At 47.6% G+C, this 14,021-nt stretch overlaps 1 protein-coding gene across 3 annotated transcripts in view; it reads left to right on the top strand.

The window, feature by feature from the left end:
* LOC142659187 (uncharacterized) overlaps positions 1-14,021 on the top strand; it is a 186,550-nt gene that overhangs the window by 92,153 nt on the left and 80,376 nt on the right. The window lies entirely within an intron of this gene.

The following is a 14,021-nucleotide window of genomic DNA, read 5'->3' as shown; positions in this document are numbered from 1 at the left end:
GAACTTCTGTGACAACCTTAGTCACGGAGTAGTTCGGAGCTCTGGAGTGGTCACCCACAACTCATCTCATTTCCGCACTTTACACAACTGTAAATCTAAGGGGGGATTCACACGAGCGTGTATTCGGTCCGTGCGGGCCGCGTGGTTTTCACGCGGCACGCATGGACCAATACAAGTCTATGGGGCAGTACAGACAGTCCGTGCTTTTTGCGCAGCGTTTGCTGCGCAAAAAGCGCGACAGGTTCAATAACTCAGCGTATTTGAAGTCAATGGGTGCGTGAAAACCACGCAGGTTGCACGGAAGCACTTCCGTGCGAACCGACTGAAACAGCGCACCAGCTGTCAAAAGGATGAATGTAAACAGAAAAGCACCACGTGCTTTTCTGTTTCCGAACATCCAAACGGAGTGTCTTTGCGATGAGCGAAGCCGGACAAGCGAACCGAACTTCACCGGGTTCGGCCGAACTCGTTTTCGCCGAACCCGGCAAAAAAATTATCGGTACGCGACGTCAGGAGATAGTCACTGTCCATGGTGCTGAAAGAGTTAAACTGTTTCAGCACCCTGGACAGTGACTTCCGATCCCAATAAACATGAACCTGTAAAAAAAAGTTCTGATTTACCGATAACTCCCGGCTTCTTCCTCCAGTCTGACCTCCCGGGATGACAATTCAGTCCAAGTGACAGCTCCAGCCAATCACAGGCAAAGCACAGGCTGCAGCGGTCACATGGACTGGCGCGTCATCCAGGGAGGTGGGGCCCGATGTCGAGAGGCGCGTCACCAAGGACGCGTCACCAAGGCAACGGCCGGGAAGTTCTCGGTAAGTACGAACTTTTTCTTTTTTTCAACAGGTTTTTCGATATTGTGTTCGGCATTCACTGTCGAGGGTGCTGAAAGAGTTACTGCCGATCAGTTAGCTCTTTCAGCACCTTGGACAGTGACGGGCGTCGACTAGCCTCATCTCTATGATGGCGGCTGCGCGAAAATCACGCAGCCGCGCATCATACACGGATGACACACGCAGCTGTCAAATGGTTTTTGGGCGCGCAAAACGCTGCGTTGTTTGCGCGCGCAAAAACGCAACGTCCGTCTGTATCTGCCCTAACAGTAAAATTCCTTTAAACCACCCACATGCAGAAATTTACCGGCACAGAACCAGAAGAATGAGCTGATCGGATTAAGAAAGTGACGGTAGCGTTTTATTTCAAGCTCTGTTCCAAGTCAATTTTCTATACTGTAAAATTCCAATAATCCGGCATCATCAGGACCAATGAGGATTATCCAGTATGCCAGACTATTGGAATTTAGACCATTCCTGTGCATCTCTAGGTCTGGAGTAGTTGAGTAGGCCCCTGAATACATCCGTTTTATACCGATCCCCTCTTCTTTATTATTCGGACTCGCTGGACCGCCTGCTGGTCATTTTATAATAATCCGGAAGGAAAGTTTTTTCTTACATGCTGGATTATTGAGATTTCCCCACTATAAAATGCTGGATTAATGGAATTTTACTGTCATTTTCTATGACTGCCAAATCCAGATAATCTGGTGCTCACCACACCCTGTTATAATCGACTGTGGATAAGAGCAGGGCCGGCTCCAGGTTATTGTGGGCCCTTGGGCGACACAGACTTAGTAGGCTCCTTTGCGGGGAACTCGCAGTAAATTGGCAGAAAACTTCACTTTGTGCCCCCATAGAGACGTTAGGCCCTGTTTATAACCCCATATATAAACTAGGCCCCCAATTTGTACCCCCATAAATGTAGTGCCCTCTGTAGATAGTGCCACACAGCCCCCTTCCCAGGTAGTGCCACACAGCCACCCTCCCAGGTAGTGCCACATAGCCCCGCTCCCTGGTAGTGCCACACAACCCCCCTTCCTGGTAGTGCCACACAGACCCCTTCAGAGCCACACAGCCCCCCTCCCTGGTAGTGCCACACAGCCCCCCTCCCTGGTAGTGCCACACAGCTCCCTTCCTGGTAGAGCCACACAGCCCCCTCCCTGGTAGTGCCATACAGCCCCTCCTCCCAGGTAGTGCCACACAGCCCCTCCTCCCAGGTAGTGCCACACAGCCCCTCCTCCCAGGTAGTGCCACACAGCCCCTCCTCCCAGGTAGTGCCACACAGCCCCCTCCTCCCAGGCAGTGCCACACAGCCCCCCTCCCTAGTAGTGCCACACAGCCCCCCTCCCTGGTAGTGCCACACAGCCCCCTCCCTGTAGGTAGCGCTTTTGGGGTTCCCTCTAGGAGTGGAATCCACAGCCAGAGCACTGCCGACATTCTGGCTGGGTATTCCGCTTCAGGAGAAGCCCCTGATGTCACTGTCCATATATGGACCCTGTTGTCAGGGGCAACCCCAGAGCCATAGTCCCGGGCAGAGCACTATTAGCACTCTGCCTAGGACTCTTGCTCTGCTGCTGACATCACTGTCCATATATGGATAGTGATGTCTAGAGCAGAGCTGAAGTAAAGGCTCTGTTCCCGTACTCCGGCTCTGGGGAAGCCCCTGACATCACTGTCCATATACGGTTAGTGATGTCAGGGGCTTCCCCAGTGACGGAGTCCCAGAGCAGACTCCTCTTCTCCTGGCATCACTGTTCATATATGGACAGTGGCCCACCCAAGGGTAGTGGGCCCGACACTTTCCCGGGTTCGCCGGGTGCTGGGCGCCGGCCCTGGGTGAGAGTTCAGTGCCAGTTTAAAGGTGGATTTTCAGGTAGGAGATTCCAAAATGTTAAAATGTAGCTAAATGTTTGACAAACTTCTGACATGTCATAGTGGCATGTCAGAAGTTTGGATTGGTGGGGGTCCGAGCACTAAAACCCCCACCAATCGCTAGAACGCAGCAGCTGAAGCGCTCGTGTGAGCGCTCAGCCGCTTTATGTCTGTTCGGCTTTTTCCGGAAAGCCGATGTATCGGAATACGGGCTCATAGACTTTCTATTGAGTCCGTACACCGATACATTTATTTCCGGAAAAAGTTGAACAGACACGAAGCGCTTGCGCTGCTTCGTTCTAGCGATTGGTGGGGGTCTCTGTGCTCGGACTCCCACTAATCCCATCTTCTGACATGTCACTATGACATGTCAGAAGTTTGTCAAACGTTTAGCTACACTTTAAATATTAAAACTCCACCCAGAGGTAGAAAATCATCTTGGGGTCGTTTCCAACAATTACCACCCTCCATAAAGAAGAGGACGAACCAGTCATAGAAGTTACGGCCATTGGATTAATACAATATGGCAGAATGTTTGCAGATTAAGATCTGGTTTTGCAGTTTTTAGGTGGAGATCTCCGCAAAAAATTGCTACACCCACATATAAAATATACATTTATGTTGTTTATATGTAAGGCCCCGTTCACATCGCGTTTGTGCTATCCGCCGAGCATATACGTTTTTTGTTTTTTTTTAAAAGTAGACCATTGAAAACGTTTACAAACGTATTCCAATTTCTGTTTAGTTTACGTCTGGGTTTTCCATAGCGTGTACGTTTATCTTATACTCATTCGTTGATAAACGTTTCTGTCCATTTTTTCTGTCCATATACGTTATTATTTTTTAAAGTGAACACTGATAGAAAAAAAAACAAAGAACGTCGTCCATTTAGATCAATGCTAAAAAAGTTACGTTGCGTATACGTTTTTATAGAGTACAGAATAGCGTAGCAGACTACGCTTTTCAGTACTTTCAAAAAACAGTATCCCAACGTAAGCCATGACAATCATAGACCAAACGGATGTTATTTTGGTCTGCGTTTGACCCGTTATAGTCCATGTATACGCCGAGCTGTATATTTCAATACTTTTTTAGTGTTTAAAAACGTATACGCCCGGCGGACAGCACAAACGCGATGTGAATGGGGCCTAAGACTAGTATATTGCAGTGTACATTGAAAAGTAAATACTGTAATGTCAATCATAGGAAAATGCGACACCTTGTGGTCAGAGGGGGGACTGCAAGTTCTGCTTTCTACACTGTGTAATATTTTGGGGCAGACTTCTTGGACCCCTTCTTTGTTTCTCTCCTTCGTTGCGGAGAAGGTGTTCGACAGGGTCCACTGGAGATACTTGGAATCTACTTTGAAAAAATTTGGCTTTGATGGTTTATTCTTATCTGCAGTGATGTCTCTATAGTCTGACCCTAGTGCTTCAGTCTATACCTCAGGTTTCCTATCATCACCTTGCAAAATAACAAACGGCACGAGGCAGTGTTGTCCAATGTCACCATTAATATTAGCAATGATAATGGAACCCTTTGCGGAACACATTAGAAAAATCTGAGACTATATCATGGATTTGAGTTGGAACTTACGAATATTTCATATAGGTCTCTTTACAGATGATGTATTAATAGCCGTAACTAGCCTTAAAACCTCCCTTCCCTCGGTAATGGATATCATACGTAAATTTAGCTCCGCATCTTATTATAAAATGAACACCTCAAAATCTCAAATCCTTAATTTAGGATTGAAACATGCCATTAAAAAAATAACTATCTAAGGCCCTGTTCACACTGAGTTTTTTGCAGGCAGAAAATTCTTCCTCAAAATTCAGTTTGGAATTTTGATGCAGATTTTGCTCTGCCTGCACGCCGTTTGCCGCGTTTTTCGTCCGCGGCCATGGAGCGCCGATGGGAGGTCAGAGACGTAAACACCCGAAGATAGGGCATGTTGCTTCTTTTTCCTGCGAGACGGTTCTTCCGCTCGCGAGAAAAAAACGCCTCCACCTCCCATTGAAATCAATAGGAGGCATTTTCGGCCGTTTTTTGGTACGTTTTCCAATGCGGTTTCCGCGTCAAAAACATGTCAAACAAACTCAGTGTAAACTGGGCCTAACGGGTACAGCTTTGCCTGGGTTAAAAACTCCCTTATTTGGGAATAAAACTCACTTTCCCCATTTCAAATTTATTTGATCTCAACTATGGTGCCCTCCTAGACATTATCGGAACAGACATTAAAAAATTGAGAACTCAGGGCATCTGATGGATGGGGAGGGTCTCTAGGTTTAAGATGGTTATACTGCCAAAAATCTTGTATGTATTCAGGAACATTCCCATTTTCTTTCCTACATCTGATCTTAACAAACTTCAATCGATTGTACAACAAAATCATATGTATGAGGCTGACCAATCAGTGTCCTGCACTTCTCATTGTTCCCTCCCAGCTTCTTTCACTACACAATCTCACTGTGCTGTGGATCATGCTGGGCTGGAACAATGAGAAGTGTATGAAGCTGATTGGTCACTGATTGGTCACTGATTGGTCACTGATTGGTCAGCCTCATACGTTTCTTTACAACACCCACTTGGTCAAAAGTAAAAACACGCCCAGTTGGGCATTAAGAAACTAAATCTAAAATTGCTCATAACTTGCTCAAAAATGACGTTTTTCAAAATAAAAACCACTGTTCTCTACATTACAGCGCCGATCAGATTAGGTAGGAGATCGGGCATTTATAATCTGGTGACAGAGCCTCTTTAAACTATTATCAAGACTATGCAAGGTTCACTCACCACCAGACCCAGCCCCGACGTTATTACGTTTGGGCCTAGAACTATTTCCTAACGATCATATCACAACCATTTCACACTCCTTAATCACAACTAGACTGAAATTTGCTCAATATTGGAAGGATGACGGTCAACCAACATTAAAAATTATAATTAAGGGTATAAATGATAACTGTTGGCATGAGCCAGTGGCGTAACTACCGCCGCAGCAGCCATAGCATGAGGCCTACGGGCCCCCCAATGGCCGGAGGCTCCGCTAGCTGGCACTATGGCTGCTGCAGCGCGACGCCACTGAACACTACGGCAGGTCAGGGAGCTATCTCCCCCGCTCTGCCATTAAAACACATGTATCCCCAAAACACATGTATCCCCTATCCACAGGGTAGGGGATACATGTGTGATCGCCGGGATCCCCAGCGATAAGGAGAACAGGGGACAGAATGTCTCCCAAAGTTCTCCATGAGAACGGGGTCTGTGTCGGCAGCACTGTGGAAATGAATGGAGCACCAGTCGCGCTTATGTGCATGCATGACCTGCGCTCCTTTCATTTTTATTGAGTTGCCGGACACAGACCCCGGTAGTCCGAGGTTTCTCATGGAGAACTTCGGGGGACTTTCGGTCCCACATTCTCCTTATCGCTGGGCGTCCCAGCGATCACACATGTATCCCCTATCCTGTGGATAGGGGATACATGTCTTTTGTAGGACAAACCATAGGCTACAGGCCGTTTTTTTTTGGGGGGGGGGGGAGTTGGCGCTGTATGGCATTATCTACAGGGGGGCTGTATGGTGCTATATACAGGGGAGCTGTATGGCGTTATCTACAGGGGGGCTGTATGGTGCTATATACAGGGGAGCTGTATGGTGCTACATACAGGGGGGCTATATGGTGCTATATACAGGGGGGGCTGTATGGTTCTATATACAGGGGGCTGTATGGCGTTATCTACAGGGAGGCTGTATGGTGCTATATACAGGGGGCTGTATGGTGCTATATACAAGGGGGCTGTATGGCGCTATATATATAGGGGGGCTGTATGGTGCTATATACAGGGGGCTGTATGGTGCTATATACAGGGGGGCTGTATGGTGCTATACACAAGGGGGCTGTATGGCGCTCTCTACAGGGGGGCTGTATGGTGCTATATACAGGGAGGGGGCTGTATGGCTCTATCTACTGGGGGGCTGCATGGCGCTATATACAGGGGGCTGTATGGTGCTATATACAGGGGGGCTGTATGATGCTATCTACAGGGGGGGGCTACATGTATGCCGCTATCTACAGGGGGGGCTGCATAGCGCTATATACAGGGGGGCTGTATGATGCTATCTACAGGGGGGCTACATGTATGGCGCTATCTACAGGGGGGCTGTATGGTGCTTTATACAGGGAGGGGGCTGCATGGCGCTACCTACAGGGGGCTGTATGGGGCTATATATAGGGGGCTGTGTATGGCGCTATATACAGGGGGGCTGTATGGTGCTATATACAGGGGGGCTGTATGATGCTATCTACAGGGGGGGGCTACATGTATGCCGCTATCTACAGGGGGGGCTGCATAGCGCTATATACAGGGGGGCTGTATGATGCTATCTACAGGGGGGCTACATGTATGGCGCTATCTACAGGGGGGCTGTATGGTGCTTTATACAGGGAGGGGGCTGCATGGCGCTACCTACAGGGGGCTGTATGGGGCTATATATAGGGGGCTGTGTATGGCGCTATATACAGGGGGGCTGTATGGTGCTATATAGAGGGGGCTGTATGGTGCTATATACAGGGGGGCTGTATGGTGCTATATACAGGGGCTGTATGGTGCTATATATAGGGGGCTGTGTATGGCGCTATATACAGGGGGCTGTATGGTGCTATATACAGGGGGCTGTATGGCGCTATATACAGGGGGGCTGTATGGTGTTATATACAAGGGTGCTGTATTATGCTATATACAGGGGCTGTATGGTGCTATATACAGGGGCTGTATGGTGCTATATATAGGGGGCTGTGTATGGCGCTATATTCAGGGGGCTGTATGGCGCTATATATAGGGGGGCTGTATGGCGCTATATATAGGGGGGCTGTATGGTGTTATATACAGGGGTGCTGTATTATGCTATATACAGGGGCTGTATGGTGCTATATACAGGGGCTGTATGGTGCTATATATAGGGGGCTGTGTATGGCGCTATATTCAGGGGGCTGTATGGTGCTATATACAGGGGGGCTGTATGGTGCTATATACAGGGGCTGTATGGTGCTATATATAGGGGGCTGTGTATGGCGCTATATACAGGGGGCTGTAGGGTGCTATATACAGGGGGGCTGTATGGTGCTATATACATGGGCTGTATGGTGCTATATATAGGAGGCTGTGTATGGCGCTATATTCAGGGGGCTGTATGGTGCTATATACAGGGGGCTGTATGGTGCTATATATAGGGGGCTGTATGGTGCTATATACAGGGGCTGTATGGTGCTATATACAGGGGGCTGTATGGCGCTATATATAGGGGGGCTGTATGGTGTTATATACAGGGGTGCTGTATTATGCTATATACAGGGGCTGTATGGTTCTATATACAGGGGCTGTATGGTGCTATATATAGGGGGCTGTGTATGGCGCTATATTCAGGGGGCTGTATGGTGCTATATACAGGGGGCAGTATGGCGCTATATACAGGGGGCTGTATGGTGTTATATACAGGGGTGCTGTATTATGCTATATACAGGGGCTGTATGGTGCTATATACAGGGGCTGTATGGTGCTATATACAGGGGCTGTATGGTGCTATATACAGGGGGGCTGTATGGTGCTATATACAGGGGCTGTATTGTGCTATATATAGGGGGCTGTGTATGGCGCTATATTCAAGGGGCTGTATGGTGCTATATACAGGGGCTGTATGTTGCTATATATAGGAGGCTGTGTATGGCGCTATATTCAGTTGGCTGTATGGTGCTATATACAGGGGGCTGTATGGTGCTATATATAGGGGGCTGTATGGTGCTATATACAGGGGCTGTATTGTGCTATATACAGGGGGCTGTATGGTGCTATATACAGGGGGCTGTATGGCGCTATATACAGGGGGCTGTATGGTACTATATACAGGGGGCTGTATGGTGCTATATACAGGGGGCTGTATGGCGCTATATACAGGGGGGCTGTATGGTGTTATATACAAGGGTGCTGTATTATGCTATATACAGGGGCTGTATGGTGCTATATACAGGGGCTGTATGGTGCTATATATAGGGGGCTGTGTATGGCGCTATATTCAGGGGGCTGTATGGTGTTATATACAGGGATGCTGTATTATGCTATATACAGGGGCTGTATGGTGCTATATACAGGGGCTGTATGGTGCTATATATAGGGGGCTGTGTATGGCGCTATATTCAGGGGGCTGTATGGTGCTATATACAGGGGGGCTGTATGGTGCTATATACAGGGGCTGTATGGTGCTATATATAGGGGGCTGTGTATGGCGCTATATACAGGGGGCTGTATGGTGCTATATACAGGGGGGCTGTATGGTGCTATATACATGGGCTGTATGGTGCTATATACAGGGGCTGTATGGTGCTATATACAGGGGGGCTGTATGGTGCTATATATAGGGGCTGTATGGTGCTATATACAGGGGGCTGTATGGTGCTATATACAGGGGCTGTATGGTGCTATATATAGGGGGCTGTGTATGGCGCTATATTCAGGGGGCTGTATGGTGCTATATACAGGGGGCTGTATGGTGCTATATATAGGGGGCTGTATGGTGCTATATACAGGGGCTGTATGGTGCTATATACAGGGGGCTGTATGGCGCTATATACAGGGGGGCTGTATGGTGTTATATACAGGGGTGCTGTATTATGCTATATACAGGGGCTGTATGGTGCTATATACAGGGGCTGTATGGTGCTATATATAGGGGGCTGTGTATGGCGCTATATTCAGGGGGCTGTATGGTGCTATATACAGGGGGCTGTATGGTGCTATATACAGGGGCTGTGTATGGCGCTATATACAGGGGGCTGTATGGTGCTATATACAGGGGGGCTGTATGGTGCTATATACAGGGGGGCTGTATGGTGCTATATATAGGAGGCTGTGTATGGCGCTATATTCAGGGGGCTGTATGGTGCTATATACAGGGGGCTGTATGGTGCTATATACAGGGGCTGTATGGTGCTATATATAGGAGGCTGTGTATGGCGCTATATTCAGGGGGCTGTATGGTGCTATATACAGGGGGGCTGTATGGTGCTATATATAGGGGGCTGTGTATAGCGCTATATACAGGGGGGCTGTATGGTGCTGTCTACAGAGGGGCGCTCTGTGGCGGAATCTACAGGGAGGCACTATCTACAAGGGTGGTTGTGTGGCACCCAGGGGAGGGGGGGCACCAGTCAAAAGTTTGCTATGGTGCCCAGTCTTTCCTAGTTACGCCCTGGCATGAGCTAACCTATGCTGGCATCAATTGCAATCTTTTTGTCCTAATATCTAAATGGAGATTGTGGCTTGATAGCCCACACAATACTATTCCCCTTTCTTGTTTCTAGATATTCTCGTAACGTTTATGGATTTGTCCCCTTCCCCCTCCTTGATCCAGGTTAATTTCTCTGCTGATACCAGTCAGTTGTCTATATAGGTGATTATCTCCCTTTATCCATATAGATTTACATCCGGTCTCATCTATACTTCACTTATCATTGACCAACGTTGTATTAACATCGACTCCTTTTATGTAATGTGTCATGCGACTGTTGTATTTGACTTGTATTTGATATACATTATCAATAAAAATTGAATAGAAAAAAAATATATATAATTTGGTTTAGTAGGGGGTTTAGGTTTACAACAAAAGCCCTGCCCCCCCCCCCCCACCCACCTTTACTTCCATATCAGACTATAGAGAGAGGTTGTCCAAACAGGACCAGTCCTTCAATTCTGTCCAAGTTTGGGGTGGAACACATTTTTTTATGTGACAAATTCCATAAATTAAAGTGGACTTCATTCAAAGTAACGGTATTATTCTTTATTCTCCTCTTATTGAAGTCTTGTCTGTCTCATTAGACTGTGTCATGTGTTTAGACTAAAGGGAGACGGTCAGGAAGATCTGTGAACAGATTTGGAGCGCCATCTAGTGGTTATGGTTAGTAATAGCAATTGATAAGTCTGTCGCATACTGTAGTAGTCACAGACTTCACCGTTAGGGAACCTGCACAGGGGGTTGAAAACTCAGCAGCGATTCTGAAGCAAAATCTGCATGTTACCTGGATGCAGATTGTACCACTCTCATTGAAAGGAGTGAAAAACGCATGGAAAATCCGCAACATAAAGTTTAAAATTCGAAACAGCAGATCAATTTACACTACAAATAATGTACGCAGCATGTGGATCTACTTTGGTACTGTATTTTACGCTACAGTATTTCCGCACATAATCCGCTCTGTGTGCAGGTAGCCTGAAAGGGTATGTTCACATGCGGCAGATTTGTTGCAGACATTTCTGCTACTGAAAATCCTTTCCATCTGAATGGGGTTGTTTTGACAGCATGTGCATGTGAAAGCTCCATTCAGACGAATGAGACAATCAGACATTTCTGTGAACTTATCTTGAGGGTACGGTTCTCACGAAGTGATTGCTGAAACCTCGACTGGTCATACCCAGCAAAATCGTGCGGTCATAGGCCTCTGCAAGTGAGCCGGGCTACGGCTGCCGCTGCATTGTCACAATCGCCTTTACAGACATAAGTGATAGAATGGGTCATTGTAAAGAGATCACTGAATTCCAGCGCGGTCCCGTAATAGGACGCCACCGGTGTAAGCGTATGTTCACACGCAGTGTTTTCAGACGTAATTCTGCGTTTTACGCCTCAAATTACGCCTGAAAAAACACCCCTAATACGCCTACAAACATCTGCCCATTGCTTTCAATTGGTTTTACGATATTATGTTCCCACGAGGTGTCATTTTATGCGTCGCTGTCAAAATACTGCGCGTAAAAAGACGCCCACGAAAAAGAAGTGCATGTCACTTCTTGGGACATTTTTGGAGCAGTTTTTCATTGACTCCATTGAAAAACAGCACCAATAACGGCCATAAAATACACAGCGAAAAACGCGAGTAGTTACAAAAACGTCTGAAAATCAGAAGCTGTTTTCGCCTGAACGTGGCTCCGTAATTTCAGAAGTTTTTGGTCACTGCGTGTGAACACACCCTAACAAGTCAGTTCATGAAATTTCTTCCCTCCTAGATAATCCATCAACTGTCAGTAATTTTATTGTAAAGTGAAAGGAACCGCAGCAACTCCATGAAGTGGAGACCAAAGTCGCCAACGCTCTGCTGACTCAATAACTGCAGAGTATAAACCTCCTCTGGCATTAACATCCACACAAAAGCGGTGCCCGGGAGCTTCATGGCATGGGGGGGGGCAGAGCAGCTGCATGCCAGCCTTACATCACCAAGCACAATGCCAAGCGTGGGATGGAGGGATGTAAAGCCGCCGCCACTGGACTCTGGAGCAGTGGAAACATGTTCTGTGCAGTGACGCTTCTCTATCTGGCGGTCTGATAATGAGTCTGGGTTTGGTGAATGCCAGGAGACCGTTACCTGCCGGACTGCATTGTGCCAGCTGTAGAGTTTGGTGGAGGTGGGATGATGCTATGGGGGTGTTTTTCAGGGGTCAGCTCCTTCGCTCCAGTGAAGGGAAATCTTAAAGTGTAGCTAAACATTTGACATGTCAGAAGTTTGGACTGGTGGGGGTCCGAGCACTGAGACCCCCACCGATCGCTCAGCCGCTTTGTGTCTGTTCGGCTTTTTCCAGAAAGCCGATGTATCGGAGTATGGGCTCATAGACTTTCTATTGAGTCCGTACACCGATATATTTATTTCTGGAAAAAGCCGAACAGACAAGAAGCATCTGAGCGCTCACACTAGTACTTCAGCTGCTTCGTTCTAGCAATTGGTGGGGATCTCAGTGCTCGGATCCCCACCAATCCAAACTTCTGACATGTCAGAAGTTTGTCAAACGTTTAGCTACACTTTAATTCTTCAGCATACCAAGACGTGGACAATTGTAGCTTCCAACTTTGTGGGAACAGTTTGGGGTTCGTCCCTTTTCCGTTTTATCATGACTGTGCCCAGTGCGCAAGGTCCACAAAGACATGGTTGGTTGGGCGAGTTTGGGGTGGAAGAACTTGACTGGCCACAGAGAGCCCTGATCTTGACCCTAACCAACACCTTTGGGATGAACTAGAAGGGAGATCACGAGGCAGATCCTCTCCCCCAACATCAGTGTCTGACCTCACAAATGTTCTGCTGGATAAATGGGCAAAAGTTCCCACAGACATCCCCCAAAATCTTGTAGAAAACCCCCAGAAGAGTGGAAGTAGTTTTACTGCAGAGAAGGGACCAACTCCATCTTAATGTCTATGGATTTATACAGTCAAATCACATTATAATGACCACCTCCTACTTTTGAAGTCGGCAGCGAATACCCCATGCAGGAAGTGGTGTTGTGGGCTTGGTGGGTATATAAGGTGGGCGATTGGCCGTCGGATCGTATATCACTCGTTGTTGTCCTGGGTAAAAGGGGCAATTTATCAGCGCTGCAAAAAGGGATGATTATTGGCTTTCAGGCCAAGGGTGTTGGTATTTCTCACACCGCGCAGTTTGTGAACGGTTCGCGTGCTGCTGTGGTGACAGTGTATCATGAGTGGACAGATGGCAGCATTGGGAATCTTTCATGGAAACTGCGGAGCATCACATGCCGTTGATGTGAGGTGAACGTCGGCTACGAAGGTGCGCGAGGGCCAAACGACACTCTACATTGGAGCAGTGAAAATCAACCAGGGGGCGACCAGACTTGTGTCTAATACAACAGTCCAGCAAACCCGACTGTGTATGGGGCTCCGAAGCAGACAAATGGTCACTGCTCCTATGCGGAAAAAGGTGCAGCAGAAAAGGCTTAAATTTGCGCGGCAGTACCAGAATTGGACCACAGATTATTGGCAAAGGGTGGCCTTCTCCGATGAGTCACGTTTTCTGCTTCATCGACCAGATGGATGTTGGCGTGTCAGGTGAGAAACAGCAGAACATACACCCGGCAACCATTGCTGGAAGAACACGAGCCGGTGGCGGCAGCATTATGGTCTGGGGGTCCTTATACTTACGCAGAGAACATACAGAACTGGACCTGTGGTGTGGATTCCCAATCTGCAGAACGTCATTGTATCTTGTGGTAATGCTGCAGAAATCCCAGACGTTGCAGCACACAGGAGATTTAGATTCAATGTGAATACTTAAGAGTAAATTCACCCCTGGGAACCACATCTGGAGCCAAGGAAGATCAGATAGTCCACAGATCAGCCATGACAGAGGCTGTAGCCGCAGACTCAATTTCTTGGAATTTCTCTCTTTTAGGTTAAATTTCCCTACCATGTACAGTAGCACCAAGCGCGTATTACAAACTTGCTGCAGAATGAAATCTTATAGCGTGTCCATAGTGGGGG

The sequence above is a fragment of the Rhinoderma darwinii genome, chromosome 8, assembly GCF_050947455.1.
Source record: "Rhinoderma darwinii isolate aRhiDar2 chromosome 8, aRhiDar2.hap1, whole genome shotgun sequence".
Classification (NCBI taxonomy): Eukaryota; Metazoa; Chordata; class Amphibia; order Anura; family Rhinodermatidae; genus Rhinoderma; species Rhinoderma darwinii.
Note: the sequence above shows the minus strand (reverse complement) of the source record. Positions and strands in the feature narration are given on the sequence as shown.